We start from the raw sequence: 20539 nt of genomic DNA on the forward strand, positions 1-20539 counted from the left end.
CATTCACTTCTCAGCCTGGCACTTGCTCAAAACTCATAGCAAGCACTTATAAACCCTAGCAATAGACCCCCCCATACTGTACAGAAGGACAAGGCTCTCTATTCGACCTTACCAGCCATTCAGTAAAACAGTTCACTGTACCTATCCAGGCATGTCCAAAGGGCAGTTTCAGGTGTTCTCTCCAGTCCAACTGGTGAATCTGGTCATTTTGAGGCAATGTTACAACTGCCTCATGTACACAAACAACCCTCTCCTCCTACCACCAAACACTAATACATGCGAGAGATGCAATTATAGAGCCAAACTGGAGGCTAAGCTCTCTCAACCTAAGACTGGATCAGACAGTCAAGAGGAGAAGGGAAATATATTTGCATCACACCACCAGTATCACATAGACCCATTAAAGCAGCATCGGCAAAAAACACACATACACGAAAACAGACTCGGAGGCTCTAAATAAACATCTGCAAAATCAACAGAGGCCTCCAAAGCAGACATCCAAGCAACCTCCACCCCTCAACACAAACCATGAAACACATACTTCACAAAACCAGTGTGCCACGCAATCACAGCCCTTAAGGCAAAATAACATACCCAACATACTAGTAATAGGTGACTCTACAGTCAGGCACACTGCCGTCCCACTCACTAGGCTGAATAAGGAGAAGGTTACTGTTAGCTGCCTGTCGGGTGCCAGGATCCGCCACATAACAAAAGCACTTAGGTCACTCTAGAACAAGTACAAATACGACTCTGTCATTGTCCATGTTGGTGTGAATGACATGAGCCGTACCTCTCTGGACTACATGAAAAGAGACATGGAAGAGCTCTCTGATCACGTAGCCCCAAGCCGGTATGACCCTGACTCTGAGTAGCATCCTGCCCTCAACAAAAATGATACCACGGTATAAAAAAAAAAATTATCAATTTCAACAATTGGCTAAGTTTCTGGTGTCATTCAAAGGGGATCCAGTGTTTGTCCAACTGGGATGACATGCTTGACAAGCCACCCTGCTTCGCTAGAGACTGCTTGCACCTGTCACCCTTAGGCTTTCGAATACTGTCCAAGGCTCTTGCCACCCCCATAGTGCCTTTTTTAGGCAAGGCTCAAAAGAGAAACCCACCACCATAAATAGCACAAGTAACAAAAATCTGAGAGTAATACTTCTCAATGCCAGACGTCTAAACCTCAAAATGCACACACTCGAGGCACTCCTCAGTATGGACAAAATCGATATATGTGCAGTAACAAAAACCTGGTTTAAGGCTCCAGAGAGCACCCCAGTACTACCATGCTACAACTCATACCATATATTTTGGCCACAGAACCCGGACCGAAATACAAAAGGCGGGGGCGTATCCATATTCATCAAGGATACCCACACCTCCAGGTTAGTGGCACAGCACGATGCTTCAGAGATCATCCACGTATAACTAACAACAGGCAAAACTGCAATTCAAATTGTAGCTTGCTACAGATTACCTACCATGTCCCAGGACCCCCATTCCGCGTTTCTGGAAACACTGGGAAACATAAAGGTCCTACCAAACACCCTAATACTGGGTGATTTCAATTACCCAAACATTAATTGGGAGAACTACTCAAGTACTAAATCCCTTGCCCAACATTTCCTAGAATTTATAAACTCAAACACCCTGGATCAACTGGTCAACACTTCCACCAGAGGTGGTAACATATTGGACCTGGTCATCACCAACATGGGCGATTAGTGTTCCACACCGGAGGTCAAGCCCTTGCTGGTTAGATCTGACCATAAACAAATCACTTTGGATATCCACATTCTTCCCCCACACCTGGACAAGGAAACCACTGTGAAAAACTTTTCAAAGGCAAACTTCACGTTACTTAAGACCAAGGTGGAAGGTTTCAAAGCCCCCATGCTAAAGGATAATGCTGTCCAAGCTGCAAAATCCTTTACTAATGCATTCTACAGGCACGTACAAGAATGCATGGATCGTGTTATCCCAAGCAAAACCAAGACTCACTCCTCCAAGAAAAGGAAACCAGTCTGGTGGACCTCTGCCATAAACAAGCTATACAATAGAAGGAGGAAACTAGTACAGAAAAGAGTAAAATCCTAAGAAGGGAAGACATCCCTGATCAGTATCAGCAAGAAACTACGATCCCTCATAAAATCATCCAAGGCCAGCTTCGAAAGAAAAATTGCCAAGGACTCCAAAGATAACCACAAGACATTCTTTAGCTATGTCAAAAATCTAAGTGGCAATGCTCATATCTGCTTGGAGTTAGTACAGAATGGCACAAAATACACTGAACCGACCGATATCGCCAACATCCTGGCAGACAGGTTCAGTGCAAACTTCACCCCCAAAAGGGCCCATAACCATACCAGAAGAATGTAGAGCCCCTGAAATTACAGACACTCAGGTTAAAACAGCCCTCTCCAAAGCCAAAAACACAGCATCAATGGGAGCGGATGGTGTCCCAGGCTGCATCCTACATGAGCTCAAAGACGAACTAACCCCTCACCTAAACACACTGTTCAAACTCAGCCTCTCCACTGGCTACGTACCCATTGAGTGACGCACAGCAACGGTTATTCCGCTCTGCAAAGGTGGAGCCACAACAGACCCCGGGAACTATCGCCCTATAAGGCTGACTAGCTTGGTCTGCAAGGCTATGGAGTGCATTATCATGGTACTGGTTTAACAGAGACATTGGGAACCTCCAAACACTGGACCCTACCCAGTTCGGCTTTGTTAAGGGCAGATCATGCCTCCTAAACCTGATGGACTTCTTTGAGACACTTACCAAGGGTATAGAAGAGGGAAAGGTGGTATACACAGCCGACCTAGACCTCGCAAAGGCCTTCAACACCATTCTCCATTCTGGTATTATAGACAAGCTCACCAGCCTGAACATAAACCCCTATGTCACAAGATGGGTTGCCACCTAGCTCATGGACAGAACCCACATGATGAGAGTTGCGGGAGCTAGGTCTGACTCTAAACCGGTTACAAGTGGCATTCCCCAGGGCTCAGTCCTAGGACCCCTCCTGTTCGGCATATACTTCTCAGAGGTACAGGCAAGCACAGGAGGACTATGGCTGACCAAGTTCACAGACGACTGCAAACTAGAGGCTATAACTGACTCTCCAGCTGACACAGACATCCTCCAAAAGGGTCTCACTGAGACAAATACCTGGTGTCAAAATCATAGCCTCAAGCTAAATGCCAAAAAGTGCATAGTCATCCCCTTTGGAAAAAACAAAGTACCCAAACTACCACATAGGTGGTAGTCCCCTAAACACGAAAAATGTAATAAGGGATCTGAGGACCCAAGTAGATTGTAATCTCTCCTTTGATAATCACATTGCCAAAGTGGTTAGAAAATCCTTCTATGTGGCCCACCTAATCACAAAAGGGTTCGCATCCAGTTCAAAAGAGATCATTGTACCACCCCTCTACTCATCACTCATCAGACCCATCATAGAGTACAATGCCCCATTTGGGATGTAACTTACAAGACACCTGCAACAACTGGAAAGACCACAGAAGTACCTCATCAAGAGGATCACTGGCCTCAAACAGATGCCCTATGCAGCTCGAATGAAGAAACCCCAGCTGTACTCGGTTGCATACCACCTACTCAGAGGTGATCTATGCCTGACATATAAGGCCATGTCAAACCCAGACTTGATGGAGAAAACCTTATCCCCTCGAGCCACATGCTCTAGGGATCTAAACCTCACCACAACAATAAATAGGACGTGCTGGAGGGAGAGATTCCTGTCCCAGAGACTTCCCATGCTTTGGAACAAGATTTCAATCTACATTAGGCAGAGCTCCTCGCTAACACTCTTCAAGAGAAACCTTGACGAGTGGATGGGAAACAGAAAGTTTACACTGGGGATCACTTCAGTGGCTCTGCTGGACAGAGCACAGGGAATTAATCTAAGGGGGTGGCGAAAGCCAACACATTCTAGCTAAGTTTATAAATGCCTTCGGGCAGATAGCCTACCCACCTACCTATGAACCTATTAGCTTCCATATCTAATTTTCATGTTGGCATGAATAATACTCATATGGCTTCTCTGAAACTGTCACAGACTTTTTTGAAAGGAACTTTGCTCCTTATTCCCCTTGTCAGAGATCCAGTGCCACCTTAGAATTTGACTCAACTTTTTGCAAATCTTGATTAAGACTCTCTTAGAGCCAATGGCTACAGCAGACGTGAAGCTACTCTTTTAGAAAACTTTAGTTTTTGATGGCTAATACTTTTACAAGAAGAGTGTCGAAGCTTCAAGCCTCATCTTGTGTTTCATAAAGACAGGGTTTTTCCATGTAACAATCTTTCCTTTTGTACCTAAAATGGCCTGTTCATTTACCTGTTTTCTTCCCTAACTTCAGCAACAAAGAAAAATAATTGCTCCACTGTTTGGATGTTCACTCTCAACTAAATTTTTATTTGGACAAGATGAAGACCTTCAGAAAACTTGACCAGCTTTTTGTGTCTTTTTCCAAAGTTTGGATGGGTAAAGTCATTTCAAAAGTGACTATCCAGATTGCTTTCTGACTGCATTTCCTTTGTGTACTTTTCAGCAAGAATTATTTTATCTGGTAAGTCTTAAGCTCATTCTACAATGGCAGTTGCTGTGACAACTGGTTTCTTTGCCTGAGCTCCCTTACATGAAATATGCACAGCTGCTGTCTGGTCTAGTACTCATATATTTAAAAAACATTACAAATAGAAATACAGTCCAGATCCAGGTCTACTTTTGGCTCCACCATTTTGCAGAGTGTTCTTTCCTAATGCCACCCTGTTTTTTTTTTTTTTTTTTTTTTACTGGCAGACGACTCTGTACCACAGCTTGAAATGGATGGAAAAGACAACATCGGGTATGACAGTTATGCACTTACCATAATGCTAGATTAATGTTGTCTTTTGCTGTCTATTTCAATTATCCTTCCCCTGTGTTCCCCCTTTCAAATAGTCATTCTTTGTGATACTTATGGCTGGCTGTGCAGACTGGCCCAACTCTTACATTTGGGCCTACTGAGCTAGCATCCTTTCTTCCTTTATGTCTGTCCTGGAACTTTCATCTCTCTTCTTTTGGCAACTTTATTTTCCTTTATAACACTGGTTAGGGAACTAAGAGGGCAATCTCGATCTGAGGAGATTGAGTGAGGCCATTGTATTATGGGTAGAAGAGGTGGAGCTTCGAAGTTGAATAATTTCAGATGCCGGTCTCGGATCTGGTAACCCAAAGGCTGAGACGGAAGTAAGATGGCAAGGATCTAATGTTATGGTAAGTACAAAAATTTAACTTCTTAGCATGTGATTGTTAAAGATAACATAACTGTTGTACACTGTTTGAGCTTTAATAAACAAAGCAGTCAATGACTTAAGCTTTCCATTGTAAAACTTATATTTATTGACAAATGAAGACGTTCAGCAAAGAAATGAAGCTCTATATCAAACTGTCTAGCCTGCAATCAACATAAATTTTCACATTCCTGCATTACAGGATTTTCACAGTAGAGGTCAAAAGCAGTATTACATTGCACTCAGGTGCAGTATTTACTTACAGGCAGGATGCTGGCAAAATAAAACGAACAGTATTTATAGCCACCTCACAATAGCAGAGCACCACTGTAACATTCCAGCCAAAATGACAATGTAAAACAGCTTCTCCTACATACGCAGTGAAAAATCCAGCTGGTTTCACCTCTCAATGCTTCAAGTTCCCCCACTCACAGAAATACATTAAAAGGAAGACAGTCTATAAAATAATTCCACCTACAAACCTCCTAGAACCCTGTTCAGACACAAATATGAATCACTTCACAATCACGGCACCGGGCTTTAAATATCTTGGTGTACAGTTGTCCCTCATTGGTGCTAACTTCCTTCCTTGTTTCTGGGTTAGTATCCTTAAATATACACCCGCCACTATGTCATCTGACCTTTCTAAGATAGTACATTTAAAGGTTCTAGTCACCATTGTAACCACTAGGCTGCGCTATTTATAAACGTATCATATTGTGAAACATTTCGGTTTACTTGACTTTTGAGATAAGAAAAGTAGATGGTATAATTTATGTTATTTTAGTAGCTGCAATGATTTGCGTTCCCACTAAGAACTTAATGTATTCCAATGGGAGGTAAAATTTTCCTTGTGTGTAATATCCTAGAATCAGTGCGATTCTGAACATAACTGGAGGACAGTACTACATAACATTAGCAGTAGCACCCAAATTATCTGTGATTTTGAGTACTGCTAATCATTTTTCAAATTACATATAAATACAATCCGGTCACAAAATCAGTACATTTTCAACTAATTAATTAAAAATAAAAGAAATTATTTTTTTCAGCTCTTCCAGGAGAATAAAACCTATCGCAATGCAGCTTCACCTCTGCACTCACGAATCCTACTGAAGCTGTTCCTCCAATAATAGCTTTAGAAACAAAAGAGATTACTGTTACTAAAATCCCAATTCAACTTGATGGTAGAAAACATATCAGGGTGCAGAGAAACTGTGTGCCTTTTGAAATGAAACAGGACTTCATATGTAATCCTTGGAACTGCATATGTAATCCTTGGAACAGCATATGGGGGAATACATGCTATGTTCAAGGTCACAATACCTTAGATGGTTCTTCTACATCAAGGTACTGTGGTCTCAGACTAAGTATATATAAGCATACCACTCAAACTATTAGTACAAATAATCTGGAAAACCGTAAAAAAATGGGGGAGGGGACAGATTTAAAATATTGCTGTTATTGCTAGAATAACATGATTTGTATTAGAGTGCATTTTCTCAAGGATATGGCGTCTGAAACTCAATGTATGTCATTGTTTAGTGACTTCAATCCACAGTGATTTACCAGAAAACCACAAATGTAATGAGGAATCGACGAAATACGAGGCAACAATCTGGACATTGTGTGAAAAAAAGTTCAGCTGTGTACACTTACCATAAATGTAGATGTTCGAGTGTATTCACTGTTGCAGTCATTACATTTGGGTAATCTGCTGGCAGGTTGCCCTCAGTCGGCCTGAATTCCAAAGTCTTGGGTCCTGCGTCAGTTGCTGTCTTTTTTTCCATGACGTCAGGTCGTCAGGGGTATAAAACATGCAGCAGACGCCATTTTCTTTAGTTTTTCTTGCCCCCGATGTCAGGTGCCCCCAAAAAGGTAGCAATATTTTAAATATTTATATATATATATATATATATATATATATATATATATATATATATATATATATATATATATATATATACATGCATCAATATAACTTTACCTTCATCTACAAGCAAATACACCACATAGGTTGTAGAAGATAGAGAAGGAAAGATAAACTGTAGATTGACAAGGGGATGGCAGGAGGGTAACTTGGACTGCAACAGTGAATACACTCAAACATCCACATTTATGGTAAGTGTACACAACTGTACTATGTTCTTCGTGTTTCACTGTTGCAGTCATTACATTTGGGTAGAATCCCAAAGCTATGGTTGGGAGGCTGGAGCTAAACAGCATTAGGTAAGGCTATAAGGCCCTGCAGCACTGCAGTGGCAAAGCCTGCCCTGGACTTAGAGTAGAGAGGCAAATGGTAATGCTTTGTAAAGGTGTGAACAGAACTCCAAGTAGCAGCCTCTACAATGTCCTTGGTTGGTACTCCTCTGAGAAAGGCTGCTGAAGTAGCTGCAGCCCTGTTGGAGTGAGACCTAATGCCCTTGGGCACAGGTTTGCCATGGTGTAAGTAGCAAAAACAGATGCAATGGCTTATCCACTGATATTTGTCTGCTTTGAAATAGCCTTTCCTTCTGATCCTGCAGCATATGACACTAGTAATTGCTCAGTTTTTCTTAGAGCTTTAGTCCTGCTCAAGTAGAATCTTAGCTGTCTGTGTACGTCCAAGGAATGCAGAATTCTCTCCCCTTTGTTCTGCGGATTTGGATAAAATTTGGCAGATGAATTGTCTGGTTAAGAGCCACACTGGAAACGACCTTAGGCATAAAAGTAGGATTTGCCCTCAGAGACACCCTGTCTGGGTAAAATATGATAAAAGGCTCTACAGCCATGAGGGCCTGTAGCTCTGAAATTCTTCTTGCTGAAGTAATTGCTAGTAACAGAGCTGTCTTCCATGATAAGAACTTTATATCAGCGGTAGCAGCTGGTTCAGATGGAGGCAGGGTGAGCTTTTCCAACACATAATTGAGGTCACATGCAGGTAATGGTGATCTTCTAGGACGCCTTAAATTTTTGGCTCTTCTAAGATACTGCTTTAGTAAAGGATGAGAAAAGATTGGTGGCTCTGTATTGTAATGAGTTGAAATGGCAGAGGCATGGATTTTGATTGATGAGAAAGATAGGCCTTTGTCAAGCATCTCAGTTAAGTATTGTAATATCTGAGGAATATGTCGTTCTGCTGTATCAGTTCCTTGTGCTCGATTCCAAGCACAGAATCTCTTCCATTTGTCAGCATAAGATTTTCTAGTACTAGGCCTCCTGGCTTCCAAAATGACATCCATCACAGCTTTACTAAGAGGTGTCGTTTGCATGATTACAAGATTAGCCATGCTGCCAGGTTCAGAGTCTGTAGTTGATTGTGCAGGATCTGATTGTTTTGCTGGGACAGTAGTTGTGGTTTTTGAGGCAAGGTCCAAGCTGGGTATTGAGAAGTTCCTTAGGATTGGGTACCAGTATTGGCGGGGCCAGTCCAGGGCAATTAATATCATCTTTGGCTTCTCTTGTCTGACCTTTAGGAGGACCTTGGGTAGAAGAGGCAGAGGAGGAAAGGCGTAAACTGATAGGTTTTTCCAACTGAAGGATAGGGCGTCCACTTTCCATGCTTGACTGTGAGAAGTCCTTGTGCAGAATCTTTTCAGTTGATAATTTTCAGGAGAGGCAAATAGATCTATGTCTGGGCTTCCCCATTTCTCTGCTATCATGCTGAAGACTTGTGGATTTAGTTCCACTCGTGAGGATCCATAAGGTTTCTGCTTAAATCGTCTGCCAGAGTGTTTTGTTTTCCTGGCAGGAATTGAGCTTGAAGATTTATTTGGTAGGTCAAAGCTGTGTCCCACAGTGCCATGGCTAATCTGCAAAGGGGATATGAGTGTGTGCCCCTTGCTTGTTTATATACCACATGACTGTGGTGTTGTTCATCTTCATCAGTAGTTATCCTGGATGACGTAAGTCCTTGAAGGCTGTTAGGGCATTTTGAACAGCTAGCATATCTCTCTGGTTAATATGTAGATGCATTTAATTTGGTGCTCATATGTGCTGAATGCATCTTCCTGCCATGAAATTGACAGTTTAAGGCCCTGATTGCCAAGGTTGCAGATGTATAAACCTTTTTTCCCCATCTGTCCAGTGCCCTTGAATCTCTGTCAGAGGGAGTAAGATTTTTTGCTGTTGAGGCCTTAACTCCCTTTGGACCCTGTGAAATAGTTTCAGGATCAGCAGCAGGGTTTCTAAATAAAAATGTATGTGAGTTAGGGACCCTGTAATATCTGCCTGGCTTACTGGGAGCCGGAGGTAAGGAGTCAGGGGTCAAGCTTGACTCCGAAAACACATCATCCACAATGTCTAAAACAGGGGAATAGCTAAAGGCCTATGCTGAGGGAGAAGAAGGAAATCCCCGAGTCTCTTTTTTGATTCTGAGAAGTCTTGAGTATCCCAGTGAAAATGCTCCCTCAAAGTATGCAAGGTTTCTCCAAATGAATAATCCTCAGGAGGAGATGCAGATGGAATAGACTCCTCAGCGTCAGAATCTTCATAGGGAGGAATAGATAATTCCTGATCAGAAGAAACAGAAACCTGATCTGAAGATTCATAATCAGTGTCTTGCCTAGGCCTCTTATCAGGAGGGGGATGGGTACCCCTGATCAAGGTAATAAGGTCTTCAGCCATTTTGATCATCTGTTTTTTAGGCATAGAGGCCTGTGCACGTGGCTCAGGTGTCAGTTTTTTAGTTTTAGAAGATGTCTTTGCCTTTGGTTTTGCAGCTTTCATCGGTTTGATATATAAATGTTGAGGTCTGAATACACCCTCAGAAGCCGGTGCCTGCTCAGCGGCTCTGGACCCATCCGAGGGAGATACATCCATCGATCCAATACCTTGAGTATCTTGTGGCATGCCGGACTCTACATGGGTGTTGGTAGAGGCCTGCGACTCGAAGGTAGCGGGTATCAGGGGCTGCGAAAGTGCCTCACCGAGTACCGGCAACTGGCTTAGGAGAAGCTTTGTCGTCGGTTTTGGATCTCGACTGCCTTTCTCTGTCCTCTTCTTTGCGTTTTTTTTGTACTCCGGTAGTCGGATTGCTATCTGACGACATTTCTGGGTAGTTACATCTGTTTCCAAAATACTTAGATGCAAAAATATACCGACGCTTAATAGTGCGTTGGTTAAATCTAGCACAAAACCGACAGCCAGGCACATTGTCATCAGGGCCTAGGCAAGGAATACAGTATAAATGGAAATCCTTATGAGGTATTTGCTTTCCACAAGTAATACAATTATTAACTTTTTCTGACATCGGTAAAAAGCAAGAAAAAAGTTTCTCCAATGGGGTACTTAGCTTTAGTGAAGACTCGGTTCTGAAACTCAAACTCGAATATTTCAGTAGTCAGCCGACTGGCACTTGCGAAATGCTTCTGCGTCAGGCACCGCGTGGCAAGAAAGACTAAAAAAAATGGCGTCGGCTGCATGTTTTATACCCCTGATGACCTGATGTCATGGAAAAGAAGAGAGCAACTGACGCAGGACCCAAGACTTTGGAATTCAGGCCAACTGAGGGCAACCTGCCAGCAGATTACCCAAATGTAATGACTGCAACAGTGAAACACGAATAACATCTGGTAATCAAAAAAATAACATACAGACAAAACGACCAAAACCCTTACATGTAAAACTAGTAAAATACAACAAATATAACCATAAAGGGAGCTATGCACTACTTTATTTCACTATAAGAGCATTTGTCTCATATACACTTTAACGGAGTAAAATAAAACTGTTAAAACAACCAAGCTTTTAAATCCCAGGGTTATCAATCAAATCTCATATCCAACAATTAAGTACTCACTGGGAACCTAGCCATAACAAAGCTTTTAGTCCTGTGTAAATAAAATCGCAACTGTCTATGAACATCCAACAAGAGGAATCTGTATTCCATTTTGTTAGCAAAATTTGGGAAGAAAACAGGTAAGTTAATGGCCTGATGTTAACTTGTGATGCAACCTTGGGAAGAAATGATGGACTGGTCCGAAGGGAAATTCTATCTTTATGGAAAATCATATATGGAACTTTAATGGACAAAGCTTGCAGTTCTGAAACCCTTTTAGCAGAAGTGATACAAGAACTTAAGATCTGTGGTTGCAGCAGGTTGAAAAGGCAGAGAGACCAAAGCTTGAAGAACCATAGTAAGGTGCCATGGAGGAACAGGATTCTTGACCGGGGGGCGTAACAGAAAAGTACCTTTAATAAAGGCTTTATACAGTCTGGAAGAGGCCAGGGAGGCCGAATCTCACCCACATGAAAATGAGAGATGGCAGCTAACTGAACTTTGATAGTATAACAGCTTGCTCCTTGTTGAAAAATATTGGCTTGGAAGTTGGGAATGGCAGAAATAGGAGCCGTGAAAGGATCTAAACTCCTTTGAGACGCCCAAAAGGAAAAACGTTTCCATTTGCTGCGGTAAATCTTCCTGGTGGAAGACTTATGAGCAGCCACCAGAATAGACCTGACTGAAGAGGATAATCCAGGAGTCCTAGCAATCATGGGAAATGGAGCAGCCAAGCTGTGAGCTTCAAACTGTCCAGGTTCGGATGAGGAACCCCTGATGGGTGTAAAATCAGATCTTGAATGGGATCCAAGATCCAAAGCGGATCCAGAAGATGAGACCAAAGGAAGGGAAACCATACCTGGAGAGGCCAAAATGGGGGAATGAGGATCACTTTGCTCCCCAGTTGACAAGCTTTCTATACAAAACCTCGAAATAAGAGGTACTGGAGGATAAGCTCCGTGGTCAGGAAGAATTTGCACTGTAGTGTGTCTATCCTTGCCCCAATGTAGTCTATCACCTGGGCAGGATTTAGAAGTGATTTGGATGCGTTGACTGTAATCCCCAATTTAAGAGCAAGCTTTAATAAATAATCCCTGGTTTGAGAAAGCAGATGCCTGGTGGGAGCAGTGAAGAGCCAATCGTCCAGGTATGGACAGACTTGAATCCCCTAAAGCCTCAGGTGAACCGCTACTACCGCCATCACTTTGGTAAACACCGTGGGGGCTGTGGTGAGACCAAAGGGTAGGGCTCGAAATTGGTAATGACTGACTCCTAGCTGGAAGTGAAGGAACTTCCTGGAGTTTCTGTGCATCTTTATGTGATAGTAGGCATCCTGGATGTCTAACAGGCACATCCAGTCGCTCTCTTGCAGGTACGGCATGATGGACTCTAATGTGACCATCTGGAATTTTTCTTTGGCAACTGACAGGTTCAGGGTAGATAGGTCCAGAATGGGCTTTAAGTCCCCCATTTTCTTTGGCACCAAAAAGAACCTGGAGTAGATGCCTGACCCAGACTGATCTGGGAGGACAGGTTCGATGGCTCATTTCTCTAGCAGCTTGGAGATTTCCATTGCTGCTGCCTCCCTTTGCGTAGGTGGTATGTCTGGGAGGTGTTTGAGAGGTTTGGGAGGAACCACAAAGGGGATCCTCTGGATATGATCTGAAGCACCCAGCGGTCTGATGTTACAGACTTCCATGCCTCCAGGTGCAATGACAATCGACCCCTGACGGCCTCCAGAGTACAGAAGTTGGGCAAATCCCTCAGGGTTGCTGTCTGGGCCTGTCCCAAGAAAGGTTCTCGAGACCAAAATTCCTCGGATCCCCTCTGCCTCTGGGGGAAGAAGAGCCCTGAGTGTCTACGGAATACTGTGACTTCCGTAACCACATCTTCTTTTGCCCTCTCTGATTCTGGGAAAAGAATTTTTGAGGGTTCGAGAAATGGATTCCGATGGCAGACAGTGTCTTCCCATCCTTCTTAGTCTGGACCAAAGTCTCTTTGACAGTCTTACCAAAAAGAGTAGAGCCGTCATAAGGGGCATTGGCAAAAGATGCCTTGAAAGGTTCTGAAAACTGACAGTCTGAGCCAGGCGTTGCGCCTCATGGACACATCGGACCCAGCCATCCTAGCCGCTCCTTCGGTAGCATGTGAGAGGAGTCGCATGGACGTATTGGAGACTGCTTTTAAAGTGGCCATCCTCGCTGAGAACGTGTCTCTGTCCTCCTGTGACATGGACTTGGGGGGAGACTCAGTCAGTTCCTTAACCAGGTCGCGCTGAAGTCTTGTGACGTGGGCCAAATAGTTCAGCGCCGTGATAGAAAAGGACGCTGACACATAAACCCGCTTCCCTAAGTGGTCCATCATCCTTGACTCTCAGCCAGGGGGATAAACCAAGGAACTCTCTTGGGCTAGTTCCTTTTCTGTGGCTGCTGCTACCACTGGTTCACTGACAGAACCCACACTGTGAAAGTAGCAGACTCCAAATCCGACTTCAGACCAGTGACAAGTGGAGTACCATGGGGTTCAGTCCTGGGTCCTCTCCTATTTGGGATCTACTTCTCTGAAGCACAGGCTAACACAGAAGGTCTTTGGCTAACGAAGTTCACAGATGACTGCAAACTAGGAGCCATAATCGAAACTCCTAACGATGTGGACATCCTACAAAAGGGCCTCACTGAGACAGATGCCTGGTATCAAAGCCATGGCCTCAAGCTCAATGCTAAAAAGTGCATTGTCATTCCCTTTGGTAAAAACTCTGTACCCATGAACTACAACATAGGCGGTAGTATACTTAACACCGAAAGTGTGACAAGAGACCTTGGGACACAGGTGGACAGTAGTCTCTCCTTTGATAATCACATCGCCACAGTAGTCAAGAAATCCTTCTACGTGGCATACCTCATCACAAAAGGTTTCTCATCCAGAAAAAAAGAGGTCATTGTTCCCCTCTACTCATCACTCATTAGACCCATATGCCCCTTTTGGTATGTACCTCACAAGACATCTACAACAACTGGAAAGGCCGCAGAAATACCTCACAAAGAGGGCTACTGGCCTTAAACAGATGCCCTATGCAGACCGTCTCAAAAAACTCCAGCTTTACTCCATCACATATCGCCTACTCAGAGGTGATCTCTGCCTAACATACAAAGCTATGTCAAACCCAGAGATGTTGAACATGCTCCACTTAAAGAAATCCCAATCCCTCCGAGCTACACGCTCTAGGGACCAAAACCTTGTCACCACAATAAACAGAACATGCCGGAGAGATAGATTCCTGTCCCAGAGACTTCCCATACTCTGGAATAAACTACCTATCTATATCAAACAAATCTCCTCATTAGCAGTCTTCAAGAAAATCTTGATGATTGGATGGGAAATAGGAAATTCATCCTGGGGATCACCTCTGTGGCTCTGCTCGACAGTGGCACAGGAAAATAATTTTCTTGGGTGACAAAAGCCAGGGTATCTTTTTGGCTGGGCTTGTATAGGCTCCAGGGCCGATAGCCTAGTACCTACCTATGAACCTATGAACCATAGCGTCTACAGGGGAGCCCTTGTTCCATGCTGATCTGACGGTGGGCACAAGATCTTGTCCCGACATTTAGGGATTGGTTCCATGGTGTCCGGCTCCTTCCAGGCCCATGAGATGACCAGGTCCACCAGGGGATCTGTGGGAGGGGACACCCAGGAAAGTAGATGCACCCGTGCCGAAAGCCTCCAGGAATACGGATTCATCAGAAGGTTTGGGGGTGGACCAGCTTCCCCGCTGGTGTAAGATTTTCAATGATGTCTCCAAAGGAGACATCCCTGGGAGGTGACCTGGGGGAACCTTCCCCATCATCCAAATCCGTGTCCTCAGTGAGGGACTCTGGGGGGGGGAAGTCCAAGTGCTTCCTCTTGCACATATGATTGCAAGGCACGTCTCTGGTGTGGTTCTCCTGGATAGGGAACTCGCAAGACACTTGTTCCTCAGGGGGAACCGCCTAGGGCTCCTTGAGCACGGGCTGTCCCTCTGGTAAAATAATGGGATTCGTAGACAGAGTCAAGGGAGTCGGGGTGGAATCCGAGGAAATAGTCAAGGGTCTCGAACCAGTAGAGAGAACCATTTCTAACATGCTGAATGCAGAGGAAGAATGAGCCTCCTGGGGTACTATTAAGGAAACCTTGCTCTTCCTGGATCTGAAGCAAGAATCAGAGCCGGGCCCAAAGTGGACAGAGCTCCGAGGGAGGGAACTTGGCCCGACAATGCCAGAGACAATGAAAAAAGTTCCTTTCCCTTGAATCCGACACCCAAGCTCTGGCTCCGAGAGCCACTCGGATCCAAACTGGTCAGATCCGACATGCTTCAGGCAGCTGCTGGCATTGAGGAGACAGGTACCATTGTCGCCGACCCCCTGACTAAGGTCATCCTCAGATCCGAGTACTCTGGTCCCCGGTGGACAGATCGGAGAAGGAGAAATTGGTGCTAAAATAGGAAGCGAGCTCCCTCTTCCAAAGGGAGAGGGGGCTGGCAACACCCCCATCTGGATCTGAGTACGAATGAACCTCCTCATCATTTTATCCATGTCAATTTCCGATAAGCTATGCGTGGATATCAATGAGGGCACAGACTCCGACCTGGCAGGTCAAGGAACCGAGGCCCTACATAGAGGATGCGTCTCCAACGGCTCCAGGGAAAATCTCGAAGATCGGAGCCGAGGGGAGTCACGGATCCTAGCCTGGCCTTTGGCTGGAGTAGAAGGAAGGTCCGGAGACCTCTTGCATTTCTTTGCTTTGTGTTTGTCTGTTTTGTGCTCTCTCTCCTTCTCTCTGCCCCTTCTGTGCTCCACTTCCACAGGCTTAGAAACAGGAGGTTGAGTCCCAGCCTGGGAGGGAGGAGAAGCAAGGGCAAGAGAGGAAGGAGAGGCGGCCACAGCAGCCACTGTGACCGAAGCAGTGAAAGAGGCAGCCGCCTCAGAAGTGGGTAGAAGGCCTTTCAGGGCAAACTTAGCCTTCCTATCCTTAATGGCGCGTGGGTTAAAACCCACGCAAATAGTACAGTCAGTACTCAAAATGGCTAAGAGTGTGGCTATCTGCAGGAGACCATTTGTGGCCACACTCAGTGCACCTTTTGAAGACAGGCTTGGGGTCAGCCATGTCTCTACACAAGAAGAAATCACACTAGAGAAGGAAAGGAGAAAAAAATACCCATTTCCCACTCAGACCCACTCACCACACAGTCAAGGCACACAGAACACTGAGGGGGGAGGGGAAGCAATACACTCTGACAAACTAACGCTGAAACTACAGGAAAATTTCTAATACATGATGCACCAGCGAGAGGAGGAGAGGGAACCTACACTAAACACCTAACACTCAAAAGTTTAGAAAAAGCTGCTTAAAAAGCAAGTAACCTACTCACCAACTCAGAGCTCAGGAGATCATGATGCTTTAGGCAAGCCATGGCAAACAAGATCTGGGGGTTGGAAGGTAGTGGAGGTGTATTATGCGTAAGGGGAGGAGCTTGGAGCAGATGTTAGTGAATTTGCTGGCTCGGATCCGATACGGATCCGGTATCCACAGGTTGAAGACCAAATAAAGTAAACTACTTCAGATTTAAAGTTTTGGAATGGCCCAGCCACAGCCCAGACCTAAATCCAATAGAAAAGCTGTTGGGTGACCTGAAGAGGGCTGTGCACAAGAGATGCCCTGGCAATCTGACAGATATGGAGTGTTTTTGCAAGGAAGAGTGGGCAAATATTGCCAAGTCAAGATGTGCCATGCTGATAGACTCCTACCCAAGAAGACTGAATGCTGTAATTAAATCAAAAGGTGCTTCAACAAAGTATTAATTTAAGGGTGTGCACGTTTATGCAACCAGGTTATTGTACGTTTTTTATTTTTTATATTTTTCCCCTAACAGATTTGTTTGTTTTTCAATTAAATTTTACAGGTTATAGGTCACATTAAAGGTGGGAAAAGTTTTGAAATTATTTATTGTGGTCTCATATTTTTATATCACAAAAACCTGGCATTTTAACAGGGGCGTGTACACTTTTTATATCCACTGTATGTATATATTATTTATTGTGGTCTCATATTTTTATATATATATGGATCTACTACTTTTGATCGACAGCACATTTGATCGAAACTCATTTGATCGATAGCACATTTGATCGAAAACCAGTATTCATGGCAATTAACAGGGATTTGTCCCCCTCCCCAAAGTCGTGCGACCCTGGAGTTGATATATAAAGGTTGGGGGGGTGGGGGGCGATGCCCCCACCTATTTTCATTTAAAATATATAAATTTTCTTTTATTTTCTTCTTTTAAAGGAAATTAGGTGGGGGGCTGTGACCCCACACCCCCCTACCTTTATATATCAACTCCAGGGTCACACAACTTTGGGGAGGGGGACAAATCCCTGTTAATTGCCAAGAACACTGGTTTTCGATCAAATGTGCTGTCGATCAAAAGTAGTAGATCCATATATATATATATATATATATATATATATATATATATATATATATATATATACACATATACATACAAACACACACACATTCTATATACTTTTTATGTTTAGGTTAAAAATGCCCAAAACTGGCATACTATATAACTTCTGTATACCAAAAACTGTTTTAAGTATTCCAGGTTTAGTGCTGCGGTGGTGGTGCTGCGGTAGCATTGTCACCTCACAGTAAGACGTTGTCCTGTTCGATTCACAGCTAAAGCGTCTTCTGTGAGGAGATATGCGTGAATGGGCATACCTTTGTTGAAGGTTGTGCGTCAGGGCTGGCAACTCGGTACGTAAAAATCTACTGCCAATCATTAGCGGACCAGAGTTCCGCTGTGGCGACCCCTAACCGGGAAAAGCCGAAAGATACAACATTTATATGTATTTATACACAACTGTTTTTATTGTACTTTTATATTTCTAATGGTTGAACATTTTTTTTCTTTCCTGAGTATAGCTTTAAGGGCCATTCACTCATTAATTGTTTATTGGATCTGAGATTTTATTGGTAACCTTACGATTTAAAAGTTTGGTTGTTTTAACAGTTTTATTTTACTCTGATGAAGTCTATGTGAGATGAAAGAACTTAGAAGTGAAACGTAGTACATAGCTCACTTCATGGTTATATTTGCTGCTTTTTACTAGATTTATGTGTACGGGTTCTGGACATTCTGCGAAAACCTGGACAGTTGAGAGGTATGTGTAACATCAAGCAACAGAGGTGTGAAAGCAAGGGAATGCTTTAATGGTAAAGCAGTGATTTTCAATATGTCTTTTGTTTTGATAATTGTAGTTTATTTTCTATACATTTGAGCCCTTCACTGTTGGGTCAATACTTGTGATAGGAAGCCTCTCATATGATGTTAACCCACCAGCACAATGCAAAGAGACAAAGTGTTTACCTGTAACTAGCATCCTGGGTTTGAGGAAAAATGGGCTTGGTAGTGAAGGTCAGGCAACAGAAAGGCCCAACAATCTACTCTTGCATTTCTGCTGTCCAAAAAAATCTTACGAAGAACCAACTCAGCTTTTCTTTTATTGCAGAAGACTCATCTTTATGATTTTGAGGTGCAAAAACTCAAGAAAATCTGGATAAAATGAAGTTAATTTTGCTAGCTACCCTTACAGGAAAAGAAGGGGAGTGGTGCTTTTGGTGTAATGGGAAGATAAAGTGCTGTACTCATCATGCAGTTATGAAAGACAGCCTGAATATATCAGTTATGATTAAGGGAAGGCTTGATAGGGTTAGAGAAACACTGCTGAATGTGTAAATGACCCCCTAGGTTCAAGAAGGCACAATTAGCACTACGGCTAAGGACAGGGTAACGTACAGTGAAGATTTATGCAGCAGTCTAGAGTAATATCATGGATTTTAAAGATATTAAGTTTGCTCCTCATAAAATGTGTTTACCCAATTTGAATACATTTATGAGAAGATATTTTAGAAGCATAGGTTTGGTGAATGCATCAAACTATGCTACCATTTCTAGCATTCACCATACATATTACACATACAAATAAAAAAGTTTACCAGAATGGTCAAAATCTTTCTCATGATGGAAAAATTATTTGTGGTGTGGATGTTCAGATCAGGGTCCACTCTGATTTCTGATAAGCTCCTATTGTTCTTATAGTTAATAAAGACAAAGGTTAGTTTTGAAAAGCACTACAAATTTAAGTTCTCTCTCTCTCTCTCTCTCTCTCTCTCTCTCTGCAGAACGGAAACAAAGGTTATGTACTTACCATAATGCTAGACCTATGAGGTCTTGTTTTGTCTACTTCAACAACTGGGTTATTGGATCCAACTGGATCTGACTGGATTTGACCTTGGAGCTTTTCAAGAGCTTGGATCCACAACTCTGAATGACAATTTAGGATGAGGGACGGAGGGAGGGATGTTTACCCAGATTAAACAATACAACATGGATCTAGCATTACAGTACGTATATAACTTTTGTATCTGATGTTGTGCTTTTCATCTGATTTAACAGTTTGGACAGATTCCCAAGCTAACCATAAAACTTGGGTGGTATCAAGGAAAGATATTCCTGAGAATGGTGGAGACAAAAGATGTATGTGATCTGGATTGTACATCCAACTTGTAATCAGATAAAACGTATGAACAGTAAACCAAGTAGCTGCAGCACAAGTTTCATCAATGAGAATCCTATCCAGAATGGCAGTGAAGGTAGGCACCGTTCTGGTACAATGAGCCTTTGATTTGTCATTTAAGGTCAGTCCCATTTTCTCATAAATGAAGGCAATTCAGTCAGAAACCCACCTGGACAGTGTTACTTTAGAAACTCCTTCACCCAACTTAGCTTTTTTAAAGGCAAGGAAGAGCTGATCAGACTTTCTCGTATCCTTTGTCTGGTGTAAATAAAGCTTTAGTTGATGATGAACATGTAGCAAATGTATGGTATACTCTCCTTTGTTCGAAAACTTTGAGAAAAACACTGGTAGAATAATAATTTTACTAAGGTTTGCTTCACAGTTCACCTTTGGAAGAAAGTAGAAATTTGTTCTCAAAGATACTCTATCTTTAAGAAAAAACAGATATGGAAATTTACATGATAAGGCTTGCAACTCCAAAATCCTCCTTGCAGATGTGACAGTCACCAAGAAGTGTCTTCCAAGAACCAAATTTTATATCCACAGCAGAAGTAGGCATAAATGGAGCTTTTGTCAAAGCTCAAAGCATGACAGTAATATCCCAAAGGGGAAACGGATTTCTGGTTGGTGGTCTTAAAAAGGAAAGTCTGTTCAAAAAGGCCTTTGAAATCTTTAGGGAAGCAATAGAAGTCTGATTCTGCCCCACAAAAAGAATAGAAATGGTCACTACCTGTACTTCAATAGCTGAAAAACTGGATTCTTTGAGAAACAATTCTACCAAAAAATCTAAAATCGACGGAAGAGGGGCTGAGAAAGAGTTTAAACCTCTGGAGGAAGTCCATATGGTAAACCTTT

General features: G+C 43.1%; 1 protein-coding gene across 2 annotated transcripts in view; it reads right to left on the reverse strand.

Moving 5' to 3' along the window:
- The window catches only part of VPS50 (VPS50 subunit of EARP/GARPII complex), a 2487651-nt gene that overhangs the window by 979161 nt on the left and 1487951 nt on the right, over nucleotides 1–20539 (reverse strand). The gene's annotated exons all lie outside the window — the stretch shown is intronic.

The sequence above is a fragment of the Protopterus annectens genome, chromosome 3.part1 (genome assembly GCF_019279795.1).
Source record: "Protopterus annectens isolate FY-2018-M chromosome 3.part1, PAN1.0, whole genome shotgun sequence".
NCBI classification, from domain to species: Eukaryota; Metazoa; Chordata; order Ceratodontiformes; family Protopteridae; genus Protopterus; species Protopterus annectens.